Source organism: Bos indicus, chromosome 20 (assembly GCF_029378745.1).
Source record: "Bos indicus isolate NIAB-ARS_2022 breed Sahiwal x Tharparkar chromosome 20, NIAB-ARS_B.indTharparkar_mat_pri_1.0, whole genome shotgun sequence".
Taxonomy (NCBI): domain Eukaryota; kingdom Metazoa; phylum Chordata; class Mammalia; order Artiodactyla; family Bovidae; genus Bos; species Bos indicus.
In genome coordinates this window covers 2,314,420-2,339,926 of record NC_091779.1, presented here as the reverse complement: position 1 = coordinate 2,339,926, position 25,507 = coordinate 2,314,420, and the positions used below count along the sequence as shown (strand labels likewise).

The 25,507-nt window shown below is 48.5% G+C and overlaps 1 protein-coding gene and 1 long non-coding RNA gene across 6 annotated transcripts in view; one reads left to right on the top strand and one right to left on the bottom strand.

The window, feature by feature from the left end:
* LOC139177975 (uncharacterized) overlaps nucleotides 1–25,473 on the top strand; it is a 53,698-nt gene extending 28,225 nt beyond the window's left edge. Inside the window, exons 2-3 of one of the 2 annotated variants that reach the window (XR_011562384.1) lie at nucleotides 19,833–20,320; nucleotides 23,006–25,473. This is a non-coding gene — a long non-coding RNA (uncharacterized lncRNA). Of the gene's footprint in view, nucleotides 1–19,832 lie in introns of both variants that reach the window. The other variant, XR_011562383.1, reaches the window with a different exon arrangement.
* The window catches only part of KCNIP1 (potassium voltage-gated channel interacting protein 1), a 405,417-nt gene that overhangs the window by 214,975 nt on the left and 164,935 nt on the right, over nucleotides 1–25,507 (bottom strand). The gene's annotated exons all lie outside the window — the stretch shown is intronic.

The following is a 25,507-nucleotide window of genomic DNA, read 5'->3' as shown; positions in this document are numbered from 1 at the left end:
GAGATAGTTTTGGACAAATAAAAACTGAAGGTTTAACCATCAACAGATTCTCACCAAAGCACATTCTTAAAGATGTTTGCATAGTCAGAAAGAAATTAACCCAGACAGGTGGTCTGAGGAATACTAAGCAAATATTTGACCAATATGAGAGTAAATCTAAACTAATATCTACTATGTAAATTAATAATAATAGTGTTTAATTTGTTGACTTAAAAAGATAAATTACTGCTTTTAAGTAGGAAGTAGTATATCGTGGCAGGCCAACTTTCCCAGGAACTAGAAAGGGAAAAAAAAAAGCTGCAAAAGTAGAAAATTTGAAGATATCAAAGAGCTGTGGAAAAGAGAAGTAAGTGGACCTAAACTGCAGAAAAGGAAGAGCTCTTCCTACATAAGCTGATAATTACTGATAGCTTTCTTCCCTGGGGGCATTTGTGAGTCTGGACGTTAACTGAAGCTTAGCGTTGGTCCAAGCAGAGTTTGAATGCTATGGGAAACGGACTCTAGCAGAGTTTTAATGATGGCCTGGCACGACAGACTAGAAACAACGGAAGTCAGAGATGTAAGGCTGATTTTCTCTACGGGACTTTGCTCGGTGCTGAGTCCGCACAGGTAACATGGACGCTGGGGAGGAAAATTGGAATGAAAATCTTTAATGATCTCATGGCGCTTAGGAGACAGAGTCCCACTAGGCGGAGAGGACCTGACATTAAGGCCTGACTGTTTTCCCCCTTTGCGGAACGAGAACACAGAATCAACAGGGCTCTTATTCGACAGTCACACTCAAGGAACAAGGACAAAGCAGAGATGGTGGATTTAGTCTGTCAAAAACTGCAACCCACCACCGATGTTGTTCAGTCACTAAATCATGTCCAACTCTTTTACAGCCTCAAGGACTGTAGCCCACCACGCTTTACTGTCCATGGGATTTTCCAGGCAAGAACACTGGAGTGGGTTGCCATTTGCTCCTCCAGGGGATCTTCCTGATCTAGGGATCAAATATGTGTCTCCTGCACCGGCAGGAGGATTCTCTACCACGGAGTCACCAGGGAAGCCTGGTTAACCCATCAATGACCCATCTCAATTTCTGACTGGCCTGAGAGACTCAGCCTTTCACCCTGTCCCCTGACAGGAAAGGAAGAGGCTTCTTTGATAGAATGAATCATCTAGAGCCTCCACGTTTCTTTAACACACAATGTCCAGTATACAGTCAATATTGTAAGATATGTGAAGAGGCAGGAAGAGGGAGAGAAAAGGAAGCAAACAATAGAAACGGATTCACAGGTGATCTGGATACTGTAGTCAGATAAAAACATTAACTATGATTACAGTGTTAGAGATAATGAAGTGATGGATGCAATGGAGGAAAATATGAGCCTTCTAAAGTCTACTCTCTTTCAACAGTTACCTGGAATCAACAAACAAGTACTAACTTACTAGATGGGTTTAACAGCAGACAAAACACAACAGACTACAGGACCAGTTACTGAAAGACAGAAACAACGGGAAACAGCCGAACTAAACAGCCAAACTAAACAGGTGCTTATTACGGAGTATAAGCACCATGCGGGTCATATCGAAGTTCAATATACACATTTTTGGAGTCCCAAAATTATCTTTGGAAAGATAATAAGCAAAGGTTTCCAAGCTTATGAAATACACTAACTCACTGATTCAAAAAGCCCAGTGAACACCTCCCGAAGAATCAACACACACACACAGAATCACACCTTCACATTTCACAAACTGTTAAAAACCAAAGACAAAGAGAAATTTTCCAAAGCAGTCAGTCACAGAGAAAAAAAGACAAATTATCTTCAAAGAAACATGAATGAGTCTGTTAGCTAACATTTCAATAAAAATGGGTGAACTTTAGAAAACATTCTTAAAATGCTGAAATTTTAAAAATAACAAAGTACTCCTAGTATTATATGAACAACAACAACAAAAAATCCTGAAAAAAATGGAACAAAATAAAGATATTTTCAGGCAAATGGAAATTAAAAATCAACAAAAATGTAATTTCATCAGACAAGCACTAGGGGATATACCAAAGAAATGAAAAGAAAATGATTCCTGCCAGAGACACAAAATTGTAAGAAGGAATGAAGAACACTACAAAGGAAATATTTAGGTTACTTTGAAAATCACAATATGAAAATCACAACATAGAGACTTCCCCAGTGGCCCAGTGGTTAAAAGACTCCACACTCTCAATGCAGGGTGCCTGGTTTGATTCCGGGCCAGGAATCTGGATCCTACATGATACGACTAAGACTGGCAGAGGCAAATAAATTTTTTTAAAAGTCACAATATATATCATATGCAGAGGTAAAAATTTTAACAACAATAGCACAACAAGCAAGAAGGGAATAACGGAACTCAATGGTCGCCAAGTTCTTCCATTGTTCAGGAAGCAGCAAAAGTCCTAACCTAAACGGGAGCTGACTGTGGCTCAGACCATGAACTCCTTATTGCCAAATTCAGACTGAAATTCAAGAAAGTGGAGAAAACCACTAGACCATTCAGGTATGACCTAAATCAAATCCCTTATGACTAGACAGTGGAAGTGAGAAATAGATTTAAGTGACTAGATCTTATAGACAGAGTGCCTGATGAACTATGGATGGAGATTTGTGACACTGTACAGGAGACAGGGATAAAGACCATCCCCAAGAAAAAGAAATGCAAAAAAGCAAAATGGCTGTCTGAGAAGGCCTTACAAATAGCTGTGAAAAGAAGGGAAGTGAAAAGCAAAGGAGAAAATGAAAGATATACCCATTTGAATGCAGAGTTCCAAAGAATAGCAAGGAGAGATAAGAAAGCCTTCCTCAGGGATCAATGCAAAGAAATAGAGGGAAACAACAGAATGGGAAAGACTAGAGATCTCTTCAAGAAAATTAGAGATACCAAGGGAACATTTCATGCAAAAATGGGCTCAATAAAGGACAGAAATGGTATGGACCTAACAGAAGCAGAAGATATTAAGAAGAGGTGGCAATATACAGAAGAATTATACAAAAAAGATCTTCACAACCCAGATAATCACGATGGTGTGATCACTCACCTACAGCCAGATATCCTGGAATGCGAAGTCAAGTGGGCCTTAGGAAGCATCACTTTGAACAAAGCTAGTGGAGGTGATGGAATTCCAGTTGAGCTATTTCAAATCCTAAAAGATGATGCTGTGAAAGTGCTGCACTCAATATGCCAGCAAATTTGGAAAACTCAGCAGTGGTCACAGGACTGGAAAAGGTCAGTTTTCATTCCAATTCCAAAGAAAGGAAATGCCAAAGAATGCTCAAACTAGCACACAATTGCACTCATCTCACACGCTAGTAAAGTAATGCTCAAAATTCTCCAAGCCAGTCTTCAGCAGTACGTGAACAGTGAACTTCCAGATGTTCAAGCTGGTTTTAGAAAAAGAGAGGAACCAGAGATCAAATTGCCAACATTTGTTGGATCATTGAAAAAGCAAGAGAGTTCTAGAAAAACATCTATTTCTGCTTTATTGACTATGCCAAAGCCTTTGATTGTGTGGATCACAATAAACTGTGGAAAATTCTGAAAGAGATGGGAATACCAGACCACCTGATCTGCCTCTTGAGAAACCTTTATGCAGGTCAGGAAGCAACATTTAGAACTGGACATGGAACAACAGACTGGTTCCAAATAGGAAAAGGAGTACATCAAGGCTGTATATTGTCACCCTGCTTATTTAACTTGTACGCAGAGTACGTCATGAGAAATGCTGGGCTGGAGGAAGCACAAGCTGGAATCAAGATTGCTGGGAGAAATACCAATAACCTCAGATATGCAGATGACACCACCCTTATGGCAGAAAGTGAAGAACTAAAGAGCCTCTTGATGAAAGTGAAAGAGAAGAGTAGAAAAGTTGGCTTAAAGCTCAACATTCAGAAAACTAAGATCATGGCATCCGGTCCCATCACTTCATGGCAGATAGATGGGGAAACAGTGCTGACTTTATTTTTTGGGGCTCCGAAATCACTGCAGATGGTGACTGCAGCCATGAAATTAAAAGACGCTTACTCCTTGGAAGGAAAGTTATGACCAATCTAGACAGCATATTAAAAGGCAGAGACATTACTTTGCCAACAAAGGTCTGTCTAGTCAAGGCTATGGTTTTTCCAGTGGTCATGTATAGATGTGAGAGTTGGACTGTGAAGAAAGCTGAACGCTGAAGAATTGATGCTTTTGAACTGTGGTGTTGGAGAAGACTCTTGAGAGTCCCTTGGACTGCAAGGAGATCCAACCAGTCCATCCTAAAGGAGATCAGTCCTGGGTGTTCATGGAAGGACTGATGTTGAAGCTGAAACTCCAATACCTCGGCCACCTGATGTGAAGAGCTGACTCGTTTGAAAAGACCCTGGTGGGAAAGATTGAGGGCAAGAGGAGAAGGGGACGACAGAGGATGAGATGGTTGGATGGCATCACCAACTCAATGGACATGGGTTTAGGTGGACTCCGGGAGTTGGTGATGGACAGGGAGGCCTGGCGTGCTGCGATTCATGGGGTCACAAAGAGTCGGACATGACTGAGGGACTGAACTGAACTGAAACTGTTACAGGCTAAGAATGTACAGTGAAACTTCTAGAATAACCACTGAAAAATAATTATAGAATGTGAAACGAAAGTCAGTGCAAGAAAAATATAAAATAATAAAAATATTTGTTTAATTTCCAAAAAAGACAGGATGAAACGACAAATAGAAAACAAATAGCAAGGTGGTAGAATTAAACCCAATTATATCAGAAAGTGCATTAAATATAAATGGACTCAAAATCATAAGATAGAACTAAAATAATGAATAAGAGCATTTAAGTCTGAAAGAAGGTGTTGGAAGGGTGAAATTTTCTCTCTATCCTGCTTGAGTTATTCAGTGCTACATGCTTAGTCACTCAGTCTTGTCCGACTCTTTGCAACCCCATGGACTGCAGTCCACCAGGCTCCTCCGTCCATGGGAATTCTCCAGGCAAGAATATTTCAGTGGGTTGCCATGCCCTCCTCCAAAGGATCTTCCCAATCCAGGGATCAAACCCAGTTCTCCCGCATTGCAAGTGGATTCTTTACCTTCTGAACCACCAGGGAAACCCTTGAGTTATTTTAGCTGATCTGTTAAGGAAATTGACAAAAGACAGATTGACAGGAAAAAACCAAAATTCACATGCATGGCGATCCCCCAGAAATGAGACCCCCAAAGTGACCAAGGCAGGCTGTTTACGGATCAGTTTTAGACAAAAAACAATTATTTTCAAGGATTTAGCAGAACAAAGGTGTCTGTGCATAGGGTAACAGACTAATGAAGAAGTAACAAGATTGGTTTACACAGCTTTCTTAGCCTTGAATTCCCCAACTCTGGTGATAAGAATGTTTTCCAACCTCCTAATATGGGGACTGCTACTGCTGCTAAGTCGCTTCAGTCGTGTCCGATTCTGTGCGACCCCATAGATGGCAGCCCACCAGGCTCCCCCGTCCCTGGGATTCTCCAGGCAAGAACACTGGAGTGGGTTGCCATTTCCTTCTCCAATGCATGAAAGTGAAAAGTGAAAGTGAAGTCGGTCAGATGTGTCCGACTCTTAGCAACCCCATGGACTGCAGCCTACCAGGCTCCTGCATCCATGGGATTCTCCAGGCAAGAGTACTGGAGTGGGTTGCCATTGCCTTCTCCATAATATGGGGAGGATACGTTCAAATGGGAGATTTATTTCCTGCTTTCATGGGGAAACAGGTGGGTCAAAATGTTGGGGTTATTTTTTAATATCTTTATTTTTGACCAGCTGTTTCCCAAATAACTTCAATGCAGAAGAATTAACAGCACATCTCGGGGGAGCCTGATCTGAATCCCACAGAGGTAATTAGAGTCCAAGCATTATAAAAGTATAATGTCATTATTCATAAGAGTAAAGACATTAATATCAGTGAGATTCAGACCTTGTTAAGTGTGCATGTTTAAATTTCTAGAATACCCATTCAAAAAAATCAATCTAGTGAGCTCTCTATTCTGAATTCCTTTAGAAATCTTTGTCAGTTTCTCTGATTTTGACAATTATTATTGTACAGTTACAAGATTTAGGAGAAAAGTAAGACTCTTAACCCAAAAATATTTACTAATGAGCTGGCTGCTTTACAATCAAGTATTACTCTCCACAGACACCATTTTCTGTCTTTACTCATCTCATCCATGTCTTTGTTGGTTTTCTTCAGCTTGTTGCTCGTAGTATCAGAAAATGCAATGGAGAAAAAGGACAAATCTCTAAACAGAGCCAGACTTCAGAAAGTTAGCCAAAGAGTGGTTGGATGACTGCTCCAATCACATTTAAACTAAACACGAAGTGGCAGAACTGAACTAGTTAACGATCAAAGCAGAGAAAACAGACAAAGATGCCAGATGTTTCAGAAGAAAATTTCATCATCTAATGATGGGAAGATACTCTTGGGAAAACTGATAAATCTCTAAAATACCTTCACAAATGCCTCTATTATCACGCTGTGAAAATCAAACACAAAATGAAGAATGTTTTGTGCTCAGACATGATTATCTCTAAAAATTTCATTCCCCCCTAAAAAAAATCAACACTTGAGAATTTCTATTTTTAATGAAAAAACATTAGCACATTTGACAATATAACCTACATTTTGCTAACAGGAGATAAGAAAGGCTTGTTTTCAAGCTTCCAGTTTCAGTTTTTTAAAGTATGGCCCCCATTCAAACCTTTTTCCTTCACCATTTATAATGGATATTTTGACCCTTGTTTTAAGAAGACTCTCTTTAAGTGGTATTTTACTGGTATCAATTATCCTTAGAAAAGTGAAGCGTGCTTATGTCTGCTTTCTTTGACCTGAGAAGCATCTTTCTGTGTGTTTATATTTGCGTGCACGTCTTTGTTTCTTCTCCACACCAGATTGAGTCCTGACACCTTTCTGCATTTTGATAGCTGCTATGAGTCAGACACTCACTAAGTACCTCTCACGTAATCCTTCCAGCAACTCTGAGACATCTTAGATTTAGAAGCTGAGGTCTGGAGAGTTTAAGTGATGAACTTGCCCAGTGCCACACAGGGAGTTGATGACTCAGTGCAATCCTCCAATATGTCTGACTTGCAAACCAAGCTTTTAATTTCAATGCTACACTTCCTTATCCATCCTTCTCTTCCCAGGGGTCATCACAGAGCCTGCCGCATAGTAGGCGCTTAGTGAATGCTAGCACGTCTGAGTTGTGACTTAACTCGAGCCCCTGGTTCAGTGTGATATGGATGAATAACTATTATGGCCATTGTTCAGTTTGACTTTTGGGTGTATGGCTAGGAGCCCAGGTGCTATAAATCTGTAGATGGGGACGCCTCTTTGGAAGAGGCGCTGACAGTGGAGCATCTTTTCCCCGTCTGGCTTTACAGGTGATACTATATTACGGGGATGGGAGAACCGAAAGGGAGCCAGCAGGTCCTGAGCTTCTACAACGGGCCAGGTGTTGTCTGAGGTGTTTCCAGTGTGTTCTCTGAATCTCCTAAGAAGCCTGCAAGAGGCGTCACAATCTCACTTTTGGAGATGCACAAACTGAACCTCAGAGAGGTGAAGACACTCGCCCAGGCAGGATGGACTACAAGCAGCAGAGCCAAGGTGCACGCTGTCCCACTGCAAACCTCTCTGCCTCTTTACGACGTTACTTTATCATCATTGTCTGGAGCATCCAAACGAGGTCAGAAAGAGGAGGAGAGAGGGGAGCTTTGCTTGGTGGTTCTGCCATTGCTGAGAAGAAGGACAACAAGGTGCTCAGTCACCTGGGTGACCAGAGGCAGAGGTTTCAGGAAGAGAGCTTTCTGAGGACAAGTATTAAATAATCCAGCCCACATATCTGGGGCAACACTCAAAGCATCATTCATTCAGTCAAGAAAGGTGAATCCCTCCCAGTGGGGTTAATGGAGACAACAGCACTTGCCATCCAGAACTGACTCAAAGCTGGTTTGAGCTCAGATAGACGACTCATAGTCAGAGGAACTGAGGAGCAATTGCAATAGACTCAAGAGGGCCAGGGTGAGACCTGACCAGTCCAAGAGGACTGCCTCAGGCCTGGCACACAGCCGGAGAGGCCATGGGGCCCTGTGGAGCGTTAGGGCTCGTGCAGTGTAGACCCTAATGCAGAATGGGGCCTCAGCAGTCAGCCTTCTCCCACCGCCCACATCCAGCCCACGTTAGAGACAGGCAACAAATCCCCAGAGAGGGGAGGGACTAGTCCCAAGTCACACAGCCAAGATGATCAAGCTTATGGGTTTTTTAACTGTGTGATTCCATTTATTTAAATCTCAAATTTAATGCAATATTTAAAAAATGTGTTATCTAGGGCTATGTCCATAAATGGGAAAATTAACAAGAATAAAAAGAGGAAAACAGATGGGCAAGGGAGTGGAAAGACGATTGATACTAGTATATTCTAGTTTTCAGCAAGGTGGGATGTACATAGAGTACTTTGTTTTCATAGCTCTTCCCACCAATATTTCATAGCTGGGGAACCTGGGGTTCATTAAGAAGTCACTCACCTAAGGTCACCCTATGAGACTGTCTACCCTTAAATCCCCATTCTACAGATGGGATCACTGAAGCGGAGATGACACATCCCAGTGCAGAATAACACGGCGAGCAGAATCAGATCTGCTACCTTCTGCTCCCCTTTGGGTGTGGCCACCAGGACTTTTTCCACCAGGGAGAGCAAGTGCCTGGGGCTCATCCTGCTGACGGCACACTTCAGCCCTGTTGCCTGCCCGACGAGCCGGGGTCTTGTTTGTTCGTTTGCTTGTTTTTTGGCCATTCTACACAGCACGTGGGATCTGAGTTCCTGAACGAGGGACCAAACCCACATCCCAGCACTGGAAGCACAGAGTCTTAACCACTGGCCACCTGAGAATTCCCCGTAGGGTCCTTTTTTAACCCCAGCTTCTGCAGTTGGAGGAGGGTTAGCTTGAATAAAGAGCACTCCTTCAGGCAGGCAAGGGAACGTGGTAAATTTGCCAGTGTTTCTGATGTTTCAGAAGCTTCAGGGCCCTGCCAGGATGGGCTGGGGGTCACTATCAAGATCTCGTGACTGAGCAAGGCGCAGCGCTCGGTGTTCTCAACCTCTCTCCACTCTGCTGTGCCAAGGGAGGGGGAGTCCTCCTCACGCGGGGGGCTCTGTGAACTGTCCCCTGTCATGCAGGAAGGCCCGTGGTAGCTGTATAATTGCGGATAATCTACCGTCCCTGTGATCCACGCAGCAGTGCCAGGCTGTCGCTGCCATAACTCATGACCTGGAAGCTGTGTGAGGAATGGGGATTCATTTTCTACTTGCCAGTCAGTCCCAGGGCGGCCCGGCTCGAGCAGCCTCCTCCAGCTACCTCTACATAAACCCTTAGAGACTTTTGCAGAGTGGAGCGGGTGTGGCTTCTGGACAGGCGTACCCTCCGGGAAACCCATCTGTTCTCTCTGCAGGACGGGGGCTAGGGAGCCATGCCCCAGTAAGCCTCCTGGGCTCATTTCCTTGGCTAAAAAATCTTAGTTTCCTCACATCGGTTTATCACTTTCTCTGGAAAGCATAGAGCCTTTCCATAGCTTCCCTTTGTACCTGGAGTGGAGTCCACACTCTTGGTCATGCTCCTGAAGACCTCCCTGAGGCCTTCCTCTACGCCCCCGTCTCTGTGGCTTCCTGGTACTTCTGCTAACACAGGCTCTTCCTGTGGCTGGCGGCTCCTTCTCAGCTTTCTGGGCTCAGCAGAACTGCCCCACTCCTCATATTTCTGACCGTTCTAGCCAACGTGGCCCCTGCCTCCACCAGGAGTCTCATCTCATCGCTCCATTTTATTTTTCCAATAGTGCTTTCATGCGTGCTAAATCCCTTCAATTGTGTCCAACTTTTTGTGACCCTGTGGACTGTAGCCCGCCAGGCTCCTCTGTCCATGGGATGCTCCAGGCAAGAATACAGGAATGGGTTGCCACGCCCTCCTCCAGGGCATCTTCCTGACCCAGGGATTGAACCCGTGTCTCTTAAGTCTCCTGCATTGGCAGGCAGGTTCTTTACCGCTAGTGCCTCCTGGGAAGCCCCGGTAGTGCTTACCCCAACTTAAATGCATCTTGTGAATTTGTTTGTTCACCTGCCTATTGCCCTGTCACTCCCACTAGACTTCAAGGCCCAGGAGAGCAAGGGCCTGGTTGGCCTGCTCTCTGCTGTCCTAGCACCTGGCATAGCACAGGCGCTCAGCAAGTAACTTGTTAATTAGCAGGTGTCAAGCGTGCAGCCCAGCCATCTCTACAAGTGCATCTTCTGAACCCAGACCTCTCCTTTCTCAGGGCAATTAAGCTGCATACCAAGAATACAGGGTGAGTAAAAATTTATCCTCCCCAGTGACTTCATGCCTGAGCTGAAATAAGAAGAGATTGATTTTTTAAGTAGTAGTAATAATAGTAATTGTCTCTCAGCCTGGATTCTGGCTTCAGTGGCCCCACCAGCCTGCTGTTTGGACATGCCCTGTTCACTGTCTCTCTCTGGGCCTGTGACCTCTCGTTATAACGAGGCTCCCAATACATGCTGCTTCCCCTTTTAGATCTCTCGGGAATCTCTCCCCACTCCCCACCCAGGAAAACTCAACGTTATGTGTGAACTGACTGTGACTCGTAGCCGACAGTCCGAAAGCTATGGCAACAGTCCAGGAGAGGCAGGAGGCTAGCCTGGGCCCGGGAGGCTGTGGAGGAGGTGAAAGGAAGTGAGAGAGCCGAGGGTTATTTTGGAGGTCATGATCACAGATCCTGCGAATTGTATATGGATGCTGTTCAAGGCTGGGAGGAGAACATGTGAAACCAGGGAAGGAAGGACGGGAAGGCAGCCCAGAGCCCTGGGGCCAGTCCCTGTTTAGTGGGTCCCCCTAGAGGGTAACCCAACGAAGGAAGCCAAAATTGGATTCACTGAACAATACTGGCTCACTGAGTGTGTAAGCGCCAGGAGCTTGCCTTACAGGACCACGTGGTGAAGAGGGGTCCTCTCTCTGGGCGTGTGGAAAGAGAGGTGCCCCCTGCTGGAGCACCGAGCACGCTGTGGTTGCTGCCTCAAGCTGTCTCCTCTGTGGGTGGAGAGCTCCTGAGCAGGGCCTGGGCAGCATTTACAGGAGACTTCTGGGATGAGGACTGGAGGGCACGCCATGTACGTCATGGGACATGAGCAGTGCTGGGGGGCTGCCTAGTGTCCCCCCCTCACCTCCTCAACGTCCCTCACTCAGCAGCAAAATTCCACCTTGACTCACTGCAAGCCTGAACCTTTCACTCTGAGCTGAAGCCTTGACTCTAATTATATTTCACATCCTCAAAGTAACAGCGAGTTTCCTCCCGGCTGCCTAGGCTCTAGGCAGAGAAGGAGAGAAGCAGGAAGTGACAGAAGGCCCTGGAGGCAGGCTTGGGTATGGAGAGGGCCCGAGGAGTGACGGAGGAGGAACTGCCTGGGTGGAGAGACCGTTCCTGTGGCCCTGACTTAGCAGGGTCCAAGGTCAAGGTGATTAGGAGAACAGGAGCCTCAGGCTGTGAAGAAGGAACTGCCTTAGGGTGACTGTCAGTTCAGTTGCTCAGTCCTGTCCGATTTTTTTGCGACCCCATGAATAGCACACCAAGCCTCCCTGTCCATCACCAACTCCCGGAGTTTACCCAAACTCATGTCCATCGAGTCGGTGATGCCATCCAGCCATGTCATCTTCTGTCATCCCCTTCTAATGACAATCAGAATAGAATAGTTAAGCATCTCGTGCATCTGCTATGTCAGGCTCTGCGGGCTTCATCAAGTCACCCTGCTTGATTATCAGCCCGACTGCAGACTGATGTGTTCACAGAGTGGCTGAGGAGGATGTGTCCACCAGAGAACGAGCCTTGGGAGTCTGCACTGCGTGTGCTCAGAGGCTCCCCTGCCCACGCTGGGGGTTGCAGAATAGTTAGACTCCTGGCTGAGAACAGTTCCTGGAGCCTCGGTTTCCTCATGTGCAAGATGGGAAGAACCACAGTCACTTCCTCCCAGGGTTATTTGAGAGCTTAGGTGAGGTTGTGAGGTTTCGGGGTGTAGCATACAGCTGCACTCAGCTGTGGGGAGTCTTCTTGCTTGAAATGCCCAAAGGGCAATGGAGCCGGGTCTGTGGCCACAGAGACAGCCGCTTCAGTCAGGGTCTCAGCAGGACACAAAGCCCACTCAGATTGGGTAAACTGAGGCAGCGTAACAAAGGCACTGTTGGCAGTGGTGACGGTGGGGTGTGGGAGACCGTGGATGGTGCCAACCTCTGGGCCAGAACAGTGGGTGCCTTTAGCACGCCAATCCCAAGAATAAAGGAAGCTGTCAAAACCTAGAGACAGAAAGATCTGGATGCAGAGGGCAGTCTGAGAGAGACCCGGTCCTCTGTCGAGGGGCTGAGCGCCTCACTACAGTCCCACGGGACGGAGCCAGGGATGGGTCCCTTGAAGTCACTCTCCTCCCATCCCGCGTCTCCTGGTGACTCCACCTAGAACAGCCAGGACTTCCTGGGGGTCCGCTGATTAAGAATCCGCCTGCCAATGCAGGGGGCACAGGTGAGATCCCTGGTCCGGGAAGATCCTACATGCCACAGGGCAGCTAAGTCCACGTGCTACAACTACTGAGCCCGTGTGCCCACAGCCCATGCTCCGCAGCAAGAGAAGCCCCACAAGCCCAGGCACCGTAACAGAGTAGCCCAGTTCCCTGCAACCAGAGAAAGTCCACGCGCAGCAGTGAAGACTCAGAACACCCCCCAAAATATAAATAAAAATTAGAACAGTCAGAAGCCAGAGGCAGGGCCTCGTTGATAGGGGCCTCCCAGGTCAGCCTCCTGGCACACGGGAAGAAGGAGGCAGAAACAGAGACTGTCCAGCTCAAGGGTAAGTGCAAGCAGGAAAAGGGGAAGCAGACAGCTATGCATGCCCATGTTACCGATGGGGAAACTGAGGCTCAGTGGGGACACTAAATCACAGAATATGGACTACCTGACTCCGACTCCCTCGTTCATGCTCTTAACCGTTGTTCCCTGTGGTTCCGCCCACTACCTTGAGTTGGGTGTTAGTTTCCTTATTTACACATGTTCAGAGAGGCAAAGTGACTGCCCAAGGTCACACGGCAGAGTCCAGATGGTAGAAGCCAGGCCTGGAGGCCCCAGTGCCAGGCTGCTTTCATCATCAGCATGATCCGGCCTTGGCAGGAGAGAAGGTTCTAGAAGCTCTGTTTAGATCAGGGCCGCAACCTCTCTGAGCCACCAGCCTGAAGGGCCAAGGATGGCGGTGAGGGTGTGTGTCTGGGGAAAGCTGGCTATTGCCCCGTGTCTCTCTGTGAGGCCCCTTCCTGGTGAAGCTCCAGGGTGCAATCTCTCTTCAGAGATGATTTTTCCAGCGCAGAGCTTCACAGGCGCAACTCTCTTCTTAATTCATCTCGCCTAACACCCGGGGGACATGTCCTGCCACCCTGCCTCCCCCTTTTTCTGCCCTTCCCCCACCCAGCCCCCTATCAGCAGCTTCTCTAGACTTCTGAGCAGGTTTTCTTTGACTCTGCTCTCTGCACCAGGCAGATAATACATAAGGCCGTTTGCCAAGGTCATCTTTAACTCTGCGGCACTGCGGGTGAGGGAGTGAGGGAGACTTAAATCACAGGGTAGCCCCGCTTTCCTTAAGGTCTCAGCAGAAGTGCGGATGGGAGAGGGGGGGCTCTGATCCCTCTCTCCTCACTCTAGCTTGACTTGTGGGACTGGGCTGGCAGCTGGGAAATGTTTGCATTCCACTATTTCACCCTTGGGGAGGACAGAGAGAGAAAGGAAGGTCAGAGGAGGAGAGGGTGATTTTGATGATAGTAGGGAAAAGGTTGTGGGCCACAGTCTGGACAGAAAATGGTCAGCTCCTGGAGAAGATGGGACAGGGTTTGGCCTAATTACTAAGGTCAAGATATGACCTGGTTGCTAATAATACACCCATTCTATTGATGGGAAAACTGAGGTCCAGGGAAAAAAAGGTGGTGTCCAAGGTCACAGACAGTAGCAATCAGTGGAATAAGGCAGCAAACCATATCTGCCCAGGGCTAATGGAAGCAGCTCCCAGGTTAGGACCCAGGAGTCCTCAGTTCCAATCCGGGCTCTGCTCTGACTTGCTGTGTGAGGCTGAGCAAGTCGCTGCCGTTCTCTGGGTTTCAAAGTTTGATGATTTTATTTTTATTCAGCACCTTCCAGGGCTTCCCAGGTGGTACTAATGGTAAAGAACCTGCCTGCCAATGCAGGAGATGTAAAAGAGGAGGGTTTGATCCTGGGTGGGGAAAAGCCCCTAGAGGAGGGCATGGCAACCCACTCCAGTATGCTTGCCTGGACAGTCCCGTGGACACAGGAGCCTGGCGGGCTACAGTCCATAGGGCTGCACAGAGCGACTCACAAAGTGACTTAGCAGGCAGCACCTACCATGTGGGAAGCCCTGGGATGCTGCAAGGAACAAACACAATCCTGCCTTTATGGAGCTAATATTCAGGAGGAGACTCAGCAGAGACAATCCTCGAGACAGCCATTGAAGATGGATATTACGAATGCCATTTCACAGGTGAGAACACTGAGCTTCATCTCTACACTGATGGGACTGGAGGAGATGATTCCTCCGAGGACTCTTTCCACCTCCATGTTCTTCTGGCAGAAAGAATCAGAGCTCAGGCCCCATGAGGCTGCACATCTCCCATATTTAAAAGTTTATTTATTTGGTCTGGAGATAAGTGATCAGATTTTTTTTTTTTTTTAAGTAGATTTACCCTCTTAATTATGTTTGAGGTAGATTTACAATGATATTAATTCTCACTCCCTGAATAAACATGAGAGGCGAATGTTTGCTTAAGGAAAGGCCTCAAGAAGCAAGAGAGGCAGGGGGTGGGGGTGGACAGGCTGGGACTTTAGCATTTCCTGCAGGTTTTCAGAGGCTGAGCATTCACCCAAGGAGAACAACTGGGGTAGGAGGTGCCAGATTTACAAAAGTTGGGGACAAAGTAGGAGGGGGCCTCTGGAGGTGGTTCCCTCCCCTCTTTTCTCTGGTCCTTTATCAACAGGAGCTGAGAGTTCATTGCACACTTACTAAGTGTTGCTGGGGAAGCAGAGAGATGTATAATCCTGTTTCCTGGTGCCATGGTCTGAATGTTTGTGTCCCCCGAAAATTCATATGTTGAAACTTAACCCCCAATGTGATGGTATTAGGAGATGGGGCATTTGGTGGGTGATTAGGTCATGAGGATGTGATCTTAATGAATGAGATTAGTGCCCTGATAAAAGAGGCCAAAGAATTGATGCTTTCAAACTGTGGTGCAGGAAAACTCTCTTGAGAGTCTCTGGGACAGCAAGGACATCAAACCAGTCAATCCTAAAGGAAATCAACCCTGAATATTCATTGGAAGGACTGATGCTGAAGTTCCAATACTTTGGCCACCTGACGCCAAGAGCCAACTCATTAGAAAAGACACTGATGCTGGGAAAGATTGAGGGCAGGAGGAGAAGGGGACGACAGAGGATGAGATGGCTGGATGGCATCACCGACTCAGTGGACATGAGTTTAAGCAAATTCTGGGAGATGGTGAAGGACAGGGAAGGCTGGCCTGCTGCAATCCATGGGGCCACAAAGAGTCGGACACGACTGAGCGACTGAAGAACAATAGAAGAGGCCCTGGTTTCCCTGGTGGCCCAGTGGTAAAGAATTCACCTGCCAGCACAGAAGATGCAGGTTTGATCCCTGGATTGGGAAGATCCCTTGGAGAAGGAAATGGAAACCCACTCCAGTATTCTTGCCTGGGGAATCCCATGGACAGAGGAGCCTGGTGGGCTACATACAGTCCATGGGGTCACCAACAGTCAGATGCAACTGAGCAACTGAGCACACACACAAAAGAGACCCCAGAGGGCTCTCGCCCCTTCCCCCACTTGAGGACACAGCAAGAAGACAGATGTTGATGAGCTTGTGAAGCAGGAAGTGGGCTGTCACCAGCCACTGAATCTGCCAGAACCTTGATCTTGGACTTGCCAGCCTCCAGAACTGTAAGAAGTGAATGTTTGTCATTTTTAGACATTTGTTAGAGCAGCCAGAATGAAGACACCTATCTTCTGGCTTTTTCTAGTCCACGAAAGCTGCCAGCCTTTCGTTGCGGCCTCTAGCACAGAGTAACAACACTGAAGAAAGCTCTTATCTTCCTTCCTCTTCCCCCACCCAAGGGCACCCTATCATGTTCCACTGAGTTATGAGGCCAGTGATCAAGGAGAACTTTCTGCTTCTCCTTCCCTCCAGAAGTTTCCAAGGACAGGTGGTGGTGTTGTTTAGTTGCTAAGCTCTGTCCAACCCATTGCAACCCCATGGACTGCAGCCCACCAGGCTCCTTTGTCCATGGGACTTCCCAGGCAAGAATACTGGAGTGGGTTGCCATTTCCTTCTCCAGGGGATCTTCCTGAGTCAGGGATCCGGCCCAGGGATTCAACCCATGTCTCCTACATTGGCAGGTGGATTCTTTATCACTGAGCCACCAGGGAAGCCCAAGGACAGGAGCTAGCCTAATTTGCATCCTCTGAGACAGAGCCTGGCAAGGTCCCCTGCTCCAGACCTCCCCCAGGCGGCTGGCATGGTGCGGGGACTGTAACCTCTGCCGACTGAGTCAGAGACAGCAGCGTCTGCAGTCACAGGATGATTTAGCAGCTAATGAGAAAAAACAAACAATGGAAGCAGTCCCCGCTGTGGGGGAAACGCATTCATCAGATTCTCTCTGAGAAACCGAGGCAGCCAGCACAGACCACTGCGCGCAGGAGGGGCCTGGCTGCTAATGACCCTGGCCCTGGAGGTGGCCGCCACAGCCGAGACCCGTGAGCTCCCACCTGTCACCCTGTAGGTTCGCATCCCCCAGGCCTCACCTCTGGGCAGGGCAGCCAGAGCTGTCTGGAGCTTCCATGGGGCAGAGTCTGACTGCAGAGTGAGGCCGGGGTGACCCTGAACCAATGAATGAACAACTGCCTAGGAAAACCACAGCCAGCTCCCCCAGCCCAGCCCATCGCTTTCCTGCCCATGCTCCCTGCTGGAACCAAGGCGGGTTCATCAGGGGTGTTACTTATCAGAGGTGTTGGTTGTACCTGTTTTGTAGATCAGGAGACTTGCACTGGCAGAGAGGATGTGACTTCCCAAGGGTTGCAATCTAAAAGATGAAATCTGAACTTTGTGCATGCGGGTCTTGGGACTCAAAGTTGAAGCTCTGTCCGTCAAACCTGAACCCAAGTCACTCCTTGTTCATGTGTTCCCCACAAGTACTGTCCCCATTCTAGAGATGAGGAAAGTGAGGCTCAGAGGTGTTGAGTGACTCACTTGATACCACTCAGCTAGGAAATTACAGAGCCAAATTCCAGGCACTGTGCCAAGTGTTGGGCATATGAGGAAGTGGAGCCCAGTAGTTACAGCTCCCAGCTTACATTGCCTGGTAGGACTGCAAACGCTGGCAGTGTGGCCTTAGGCAAGCTACCCGGCCCTCTCTGCATTAGTACCTCCTGTGCAGGATTATGAAATAGTGTAGGTAGGAGTGTGCCGAGCTCACCAGAAACTCTCCATGAATGTTGGCTGGTTTTAACCCTTGTTCCACTATGCCTGGGGCTTCCCTAGTGGCTCAGACGGTAAAGAATCTGCCTGCTATGCCAGAGACCTGGGTTTGACCCCTGGGTGGGGAAGATCCTCTGGAGAAGGGAATGGCTACCCAGGCCAGCATTCACGCCTGGAGAATCTCATGGACAGAGGAACATGGTGGGCTACAGTCCGTGGGACGGCAGAGTCAGACGCGACTGAGCAACTAACACACACTTCCACTACGCCTGGTTCTGGAAATGCAGAGATGAGGGAGCTGCTCCCTTACCCTCTCTGAGCTCTCTGAGTCTGTTGTGTTCGTTCTCTTCTTATTCTCAACACCCAGAGACCCCTCCCCAGTTCGGGGTGCAGGCACAGTGATCCACGCTGATGCCTCCTAGAAAGCAGAGAACAAAGAAGACCCTGCTTGACTTCTGAGTCCCTGAACAGACTCTGACTACTGCAGGCAAAGACCTAACTGTGCTCAGAGAAAAGGCTTTGATTCTGTGGACTCTCTGAATTCCAAAAACCCAGAGCTGTGAAGGACACCTGAAAAAAACGACAAATCTGGAAGGCTACCTGCTCTGTCAGAGGAAGCTGGGCCCGACCGCCCTCTCCTCTGCCCTGTATCTAAAATCTGCCTGAACTGGGGTGAAGAGGAGGAGAACAACCCAAGGGGAAAGAAGACGAGGCGTTTGCTGGTGGTCATTGGCAAAGGGACTATGACCTTCCCTCCAGCTGAGTCCCTAAGGTGGGCTTGAGAGCAGAGGGCAGCCACACAGCCTTGGGGCCTGTGATCTGGACACCGAGATGGTCTCATGGGGCGTCCTGGATAATGAGTCTGGGAGTGTGGGTCAGAGGACCTTATTCTAGAAAGCTCACCATCGCCTTGTGACCGAGAGAGAGAGAGAGAGAGCGTGAACTGGACTCAAAGAGGCTTTGAGGCTCAGATACAGAGAAGACCTCAGGGATACGCATGGACCTGTGACCTGAAGTGAGGCACGTCAAGGACGTGAAGTGGATGCCAGCGCAGACAGACGACTAAAGACCAAATGCCCCCACTCTGCCCCATGCCTCAGCACTCCTGCCTGCCAGCAATGGCAAAAACTTTCTGACATGAAAATGCAATTCCAGAGAAGGCAGAGGAGAACCTAAATTGATCAGAATTTTGTTTCTTTCATTTGGCAGAATGAAGGCTTGAAGCTGAAATTAAGCTTAGTTACTGAATAATAATGAAAGCAACATATTTTGCATATCCAAATTTGTGGTCTGAACTGACTGCAAGCTATAAGCCAAGAAAAAGTTTTAAAATAAAGATTTAGGTCAGTGTAAGGACTAGAAAGGATGAGGGTCAAGGAAGGCTTCCTAGAGGAGGTAACCCAGGAACTGGGTTTTGAAGATCATAAAGGAGTTGACCAGATGGGTAAGGATGACAGTGAGGAGGTTGTTCCAGGCTTGGGCACTGCCTGTGCACAGGCTTGGCAGAGAGAGAGGGCTGCCCTGTTGAGGCAGTTGAGAGTGGCCTGCAGCCAGGTGACCATGGGAAACAATGTGAGCTCGGTCTGGAAAGATGTGGGGCCAGGACTTGATGATTTCAGAGGCTGTGCTGGCTGCCTCAAGGGCCTGTATCCCCTGGGTTGGGGGACTGAGGCTTCTGCAGGGCCTCACACATTTCAGCCTGCCCTGGGCTGAGTCAGATATAAAAACAGCAAACTACATTCCTTTCATGCTGCACTGTGGGCTAAAGGAACCAATCCTGTTTCTTCAACAAAGCAAATTATTAAAATGTCCTCATTAGGAACAGGAGCAGCATAACAAAGCTTGCTAATTATGAGATGTGAAGCTCCCGGTGCCATAGAACTGATATTACCAAAGATAGGAATAATAGTCGTGGACTTGCCAGGGGAGGACTGATCTCATTATTTCATGAAGTCAAAGTCGATATTTATGTAACATTCAAAGTTCTGCCTTAGGACACAGGAACCTCACCATCTCACTGGTGATCCGCAGGCTACCAGCTTCAACGAAACCTGGGGAAACGAGGCGTCAGGAGCACAGGATCCTGGGTCCCAGCCCAGACCTCCAGGATCAGAATTTGCATTTTAACAACACTCTTGGGTGATCTGTGAGCACAAAAGTGTGAATGTACTAAAGTAAAAGGAGAAAGCTCCCAAAGATCCATCAGCATATCAGTTCTCCTCTTTAATTTTCTACAGATGCCGCCTTGTTCTCGCCGGATCCCACTGACAGTCCAGAGCCCACGCTGCCTTCAGAAGAGGGTTAAGTCTTAAACCCACATACTCTGTCCTGCGGAAATGCATCTGTCAGGCAAGGCTCTAGCTTGCAAACTACTAGCATCCACTCCAGCTGGTTTACACAGAGAAAGAAGTTATTAGAAGATATTTGGGGATTCACAGAATCTCCAAGAGGTCAAGGCGTCAGGTTTGGAAGCCGTTCTACCTGGACAACATTCAAGGCCTCTTCAGGAGGAACCCCGCCCATTTTCCCATTGCTCAACACTGGCACCACGGCCACACGAGGGAGACGACCCCGGAACCACTGCCTCCACAGAGCTGCTTGTCTCTGCCGCCACTCTGGCCAAAAATGAATTCCATACTTCTAGGTGGACCTCTTCCAAATAAAGCTTCATGGGGGTCCCTCTGCTATCTTAGCCTTAGATGCAAGCGCAGCAGGAAGGCTGAGTGTGACTTCCCACTGAGGAGGAGGGAGAATTTCTAATGCCAAGAATTAAATGGAGGAAAAGCGCTCACTAGATTCTTGGAAGCCACAAACTGCTGAAGGGCCAATCCTGTGGGCAGCTCTCTGGACATGAGAGGCAGAGGTTGTGAGAGAGGCAGGCAGCCCCACCCTTGTCCTGGAAACCCAGTTACATAACACTCTAGTCTTTGGTCAAGTCATTTCCTCAGCTTGAGGCCCAGTTTCCTCACCTACAAAATGAGAAAAGTGTAGGAATCCCTGGCCGTCCAGTGGTTAGGACTCTGAGCTTCAACTTCAAGGGGTATGGGTTTGATCACTGGTCAGGGAACTAAGATCCTGCATGCCATGTGGGCGGCCCAAAAAGGGAGAAATGAGAAGAGTGGTATCAGTAGCATCGTTAGGAGGATTAAAAGGAGCGGTTTGCAAAGCCCCCACTGTAGTACCTGACACGTGCTCTTATTAACATAATACTCATCACCACCAATAACAGTCCTATCCCAGAGTCCTGGAAACCTTCTGTGCTTTGATTTCATTGCATTGCCACCTAAACAATCAACAAATATCTCATGAGCAACGAGCACCTATATGTGACAGGCGCTGTACTGGGTGTGGAATGGTAAATGAGAGAGATGGTCTCTGCTCTCCAAAAGCTGGCCATCCAGCAGAAATAAATATGCCTACAGCATTATGCAATGGACTGGTGACTGTGGCAGTGTAAAAAGGAGGCTCAGCATTAATCCCTAAGAAAACCATTCAGAAGAGACAACATTCAAGGATAGCTTTGCCAAGGGAGAAAAGATGGGAAGGAGAGCATTTAAAGTCTAGAGATCAACAAGAACCAAGGTGCAGAAGGGGAGAGTTGTGAGGCACTTTTGGGGAAGACTTTAAGACCTGGTGACTAAGAGTCTTCACTCTGAAGTCAGGCTGTCTAATGTGAGTTCAAATCCCAATGCAGCCATTCATAAGCTCTAACCCTGGACAACTTTGTTATTCTACCTTGTAAATCTATGGTTTGTGCGTGAGTGTGCTCAGTTGCTCAGTCATGTCCAACTCTTTGCGACCCCATTAGGGCTCTTTGTAGCCCACTAGGCTCCTTTATCTGTGAGATTTTCCAGGCAAGAAGACTAGGGTGGGTCGCCATTTCCTCCTTCAGGGAATGTTCCCAACCCAGGAATCGAACCCATGTCTCCTGCATTGCAGGCAGATTCTTTACTGATGAGCCACCAGGGAATCTCCACACTCTTGGACATTTGTTTCCAATCATCTTCCAGACATCTGAGGCAGATGGGCTAGGTTTTCTGCAACTCCTGCTATGCCCCGGCACGGGACAGATCACTTCTTGTGAGTTCCTCATGCCGGCTGTGCAGAGTGGTCCGTTCTACAGATAAGGAAGGCCGCCCACACAGCAAATACCACAGCGGAACTGAATTCTGGCCTACAGCTCTTCGCACTGGCCCACAGGGTGTTGGGAGGGTCTAACGGGCCTTCGAAACAGCTGTCCTGCTGCTCAGAGGCTGCTTGCAGCTCCCTCCTGAGAAAAGGGCCTGCTGACTGGGGCAGGGTACCGAGAGAGATGAGAGGGGGGTGGTGGTAAGGAGCTGCGGCAGCCTCTGGTTCCTGAACAGCCGGGAGGCAGGCTGAGCCCCAGCAGCCTGAGTAGGACGGCTACTGAGATGCAGACTTCCCCCCAGGGCAGGCCCTGGGCAGAGCTGACTGCAATTCTCGAAGCTCCAAGGTAAGCTCCAAGGTGAGCTCCAGAAGCCTTCCCGAATCCTCCAGCTCACAGATACCACTGCGGCGTGCCACCTCCCCCACGTGCAGTGAAAGACAAAGAGAAAATGCCCCCTTTGGAACCACCGCATCTATACATACAGGACGATCATTGTTTTTGAAACTATTAAGATGAAATTTGCCACTTGAACACATGCTATATGGCATTAGATGACATCGTTACTCTCAAAACAAAGGTGTTTTATTTGTTTATTTATTTACTTGATGTTCTCACTGTTACTAAGAGCCCAAGGACAGGCAGAGAAAGCTGCAGCTGTCTTACGATGTGCCTGCTGGGGACGGGAGTGTGAGTGTGTAAGCACGTGTGCAAACCTCCAGCTCAGTGACCCTCCCACATCTCCAGGCCTCCAAGGAGGGCCCTTCAAGTCTGCACTTTTGCAAAATAACTAGTGACCACCTGCCGTGGGTCTTTGGACCATCCCTGAACAGCCTGAGAGGCCAATGTCAGACTCATCTCCAGGTTCTGCCTCATCTCTGACTTCGGCAAGGATCTCATACTGGGTCCTTCAGGTCATTCATAGCCTTATTTTATGAGTTATGGGCTCATTGAGATTCCAGGAGGAAAATGACTTCCCCAGAGGACCACAGAAGCCACAGGGCTAGGATCAGAATTCCGCCCCCAGGTCTTTCTGATGCCATGATCATGTAGCTCTCCTGGCTTAGCACCCCTGCCCCCTCAGTCTACTTCAGCCCAGCAAACATGCACACATTCAGTTGTCTCAACTCTCCTTTGTAATACGGCAGAATGTTAGCAGATAAGTAACTGAACACATAGCTCCAACATCAACCCACTTCGGTACTCTTGTCTGGAGAATGCCATGGGCAGAGGGGTCGCAAAGAGCTGGACACGACTGAGGCTAACACTTTCCTTTTCTTTCAGTGTCAAGCACTGTAGGTTGAAGACGCTTTGACTCAGACCTTGAAGCCTCATGGTCTGGAGTTTCGTGCTGGGCTCCTGGTGCTGGTGACCTGAAACCTGGAGAAGGGTCATCTCATCCAGCTTTGGGACGTAGGAGAGGTATAGGAAGGCTTCCTGGAGGAGATGTTGTGCATGCCAAGTTCCAGAGGACAGGAAGTGCTGGCCAGACGGAGGATGTGGCTGCAAGGCTGGACGGAAGTGTCCTGAACGGCGAGGACGGGATGAAAGCCACAGACAGTCTCGTCTTCCTCTCCTACATGCCACCCCCTGGGTTTCATTTGTGATTCTCCAAGGCCCAGAAGGATAGATCCTCAATTGGAGGGGCATGTTTTGGGCTCAGCAGACACTTGATATGCAAGAGGAAGAAAGAACCTCTCCACCCTTAACCCCATCCCCTGTCTTTGACCATGTCTCTTGCCTGCACGGACCACCCCCCTCTTCAATATGCTGCCACATAGGGGCTGCAGACTAAGAGTGTGCAGACTTCATTGTCTCAACAACTGACTTTTACAAATGAGGAAAGTGAGTCCCAGAAATGTGACACGAGCTCAGCAAGTTCACACAGCTGGAAGGTGAAAGAGCCGGATTTGGAACCCAGTGGTAGGTGAGAAGGCTTCTGAATGGTGGTGCCCGAGAAGACTTTTGAGAGTCCCTTGGACAGCAAGGAAAACAAACCAGTTAATTCTAAAGGAAATCAACCCTGAATATTCATTGGAAGGACTGATGCTGAAGCTGAAGTTCCAATACTTTGGCCACCTGATGGAAGAACTGACTCCTTGGAAAAGATCCTGATGCTGGGAAAGATTGAAGGCAAATGGAGAGGAGGGCAGCAGAGAATGAGATGGTTAGATAGCAGCACCGACTCAATAGACATGAGTTTAAGCAAACTCTGGGAGATAGAGAAGGACAGGGAAGCCCAGAGTGCTGCAGTCCATGGGGTCAGAGTCGGACACAATTGAGTGACTGAAAAACAGCAGAAGGAGAAAGTACCCGATGAGCCAGGGCTGGCAGTGGGAGCCGGCACTGGGAGACTCGGCGGGACTAAGCTGGGGCCTGGCGCTGGGAAGAAATTCCAAGGATGGTTGTGAGATGGAACTGCACGGAGTCTGGAGAGAAGTCCGCCCCAGGAGAGCAGCCTGGCTGGCTCTAGCGTTCTGGACGGTGGCACTGTCTCCCTGGCGACTGGCAGATGTGAGGCTTCTAAGCATAGGACAGGAACTAACCATCACCCCTTGCCAAGGGGAACGCCAGAGACACAATCACTGGAATGAATGCCTTCATCCAGGCAGACCCTGGGGAATCAGATGGCTCGCCCCTCCCCCCTCCACCCCAGGAGAAGCTTCCAGAGCACTCCTGCCTCTGCTCAGCTGCCTAGGAAAGGGGCCTGTCACCACGTTTGGCTGGCATTGCAAAACTGCAGCCTGAGTCAGAGACACATGGCCGCCAAAGTCAAGGCTCCCAAATTAACTCGAAAAACTGCCAATCAGCAAAGCTCTATCTGGGGTTTTCACGGAGGTCTTCCTTTCTCTGTCATCCAGAAAGGGAACACACATTGATGACGTGCAGAGACGGGTGAGCTGCAGACCCTGCAGCGTTGGTCATGCCCTGTTAGGCTTTGTTAAGTCCCAGGCACTACGTGGGGGCATTTAGGCCCTCATCCTCACAACACCCCCTGGGGGGTTTTGATCCCTCATTTTACAGAAGAGCAAACTGAGGCACAGGAAGGTTGAGTCACTTGCTCAAGGTTATTCAACTGGTAAGTGCTGGACGCTCAGTCATGTCCAACTCTGCAATTCCATGGACTGTAGCCCTCAAGGCTCCTCTGTCTATGGAACTCTCCAGGCAAGAATACTGAAGTGGGTTGCCATTCCTTTATCCAAGGGATCTTCCCCACTCAGGGATCAAACCCAAGTCTCTTGCAGGCAGATTCTTTACCATCTGAGCCACCAGGGAAGCCAAAGTTCCCCAAGCCTTGGATACAAGCCCCACTTGCCCCCCACCCCCCAACTAACTGCACCAGCCATCAGATGTCCCTTCATTCATCCCATCTGGGACAAAACCAAGTTGCAACTTTCTTCTCCCCTACTCCCACCCACTTCTCAGGGGACTGTGTAGGGAAGAGATTCCTCTGGTGAGCCCTTGGAGAGCTCAGAGCATGTGACTGTCCAGAGGGGGCTGTCCGACTCCACGCTCGGTGGGCTGGGCCTCGGAATACAGAGCTCCAGGCTTGGGTCAGGAGCCAGGCACCTCAGGTGGCAAGGCGTCGGCCCCTTTGCCTCTCAGGACCTCAGTTTCCCCCTCTGGAAAACGAAGACATGGACTGGTTCAAATCTTTTTTGGGGGGCAGGGGAGAGATTTGCTGTGTTCTGAGTATCCACCTTGGGACATGCAGCAAACATTCAATAAAAGAGCTACTGTGTACAAATTCAGTTCTGAGGGCTCCACATGAGTTATTGCACTGAC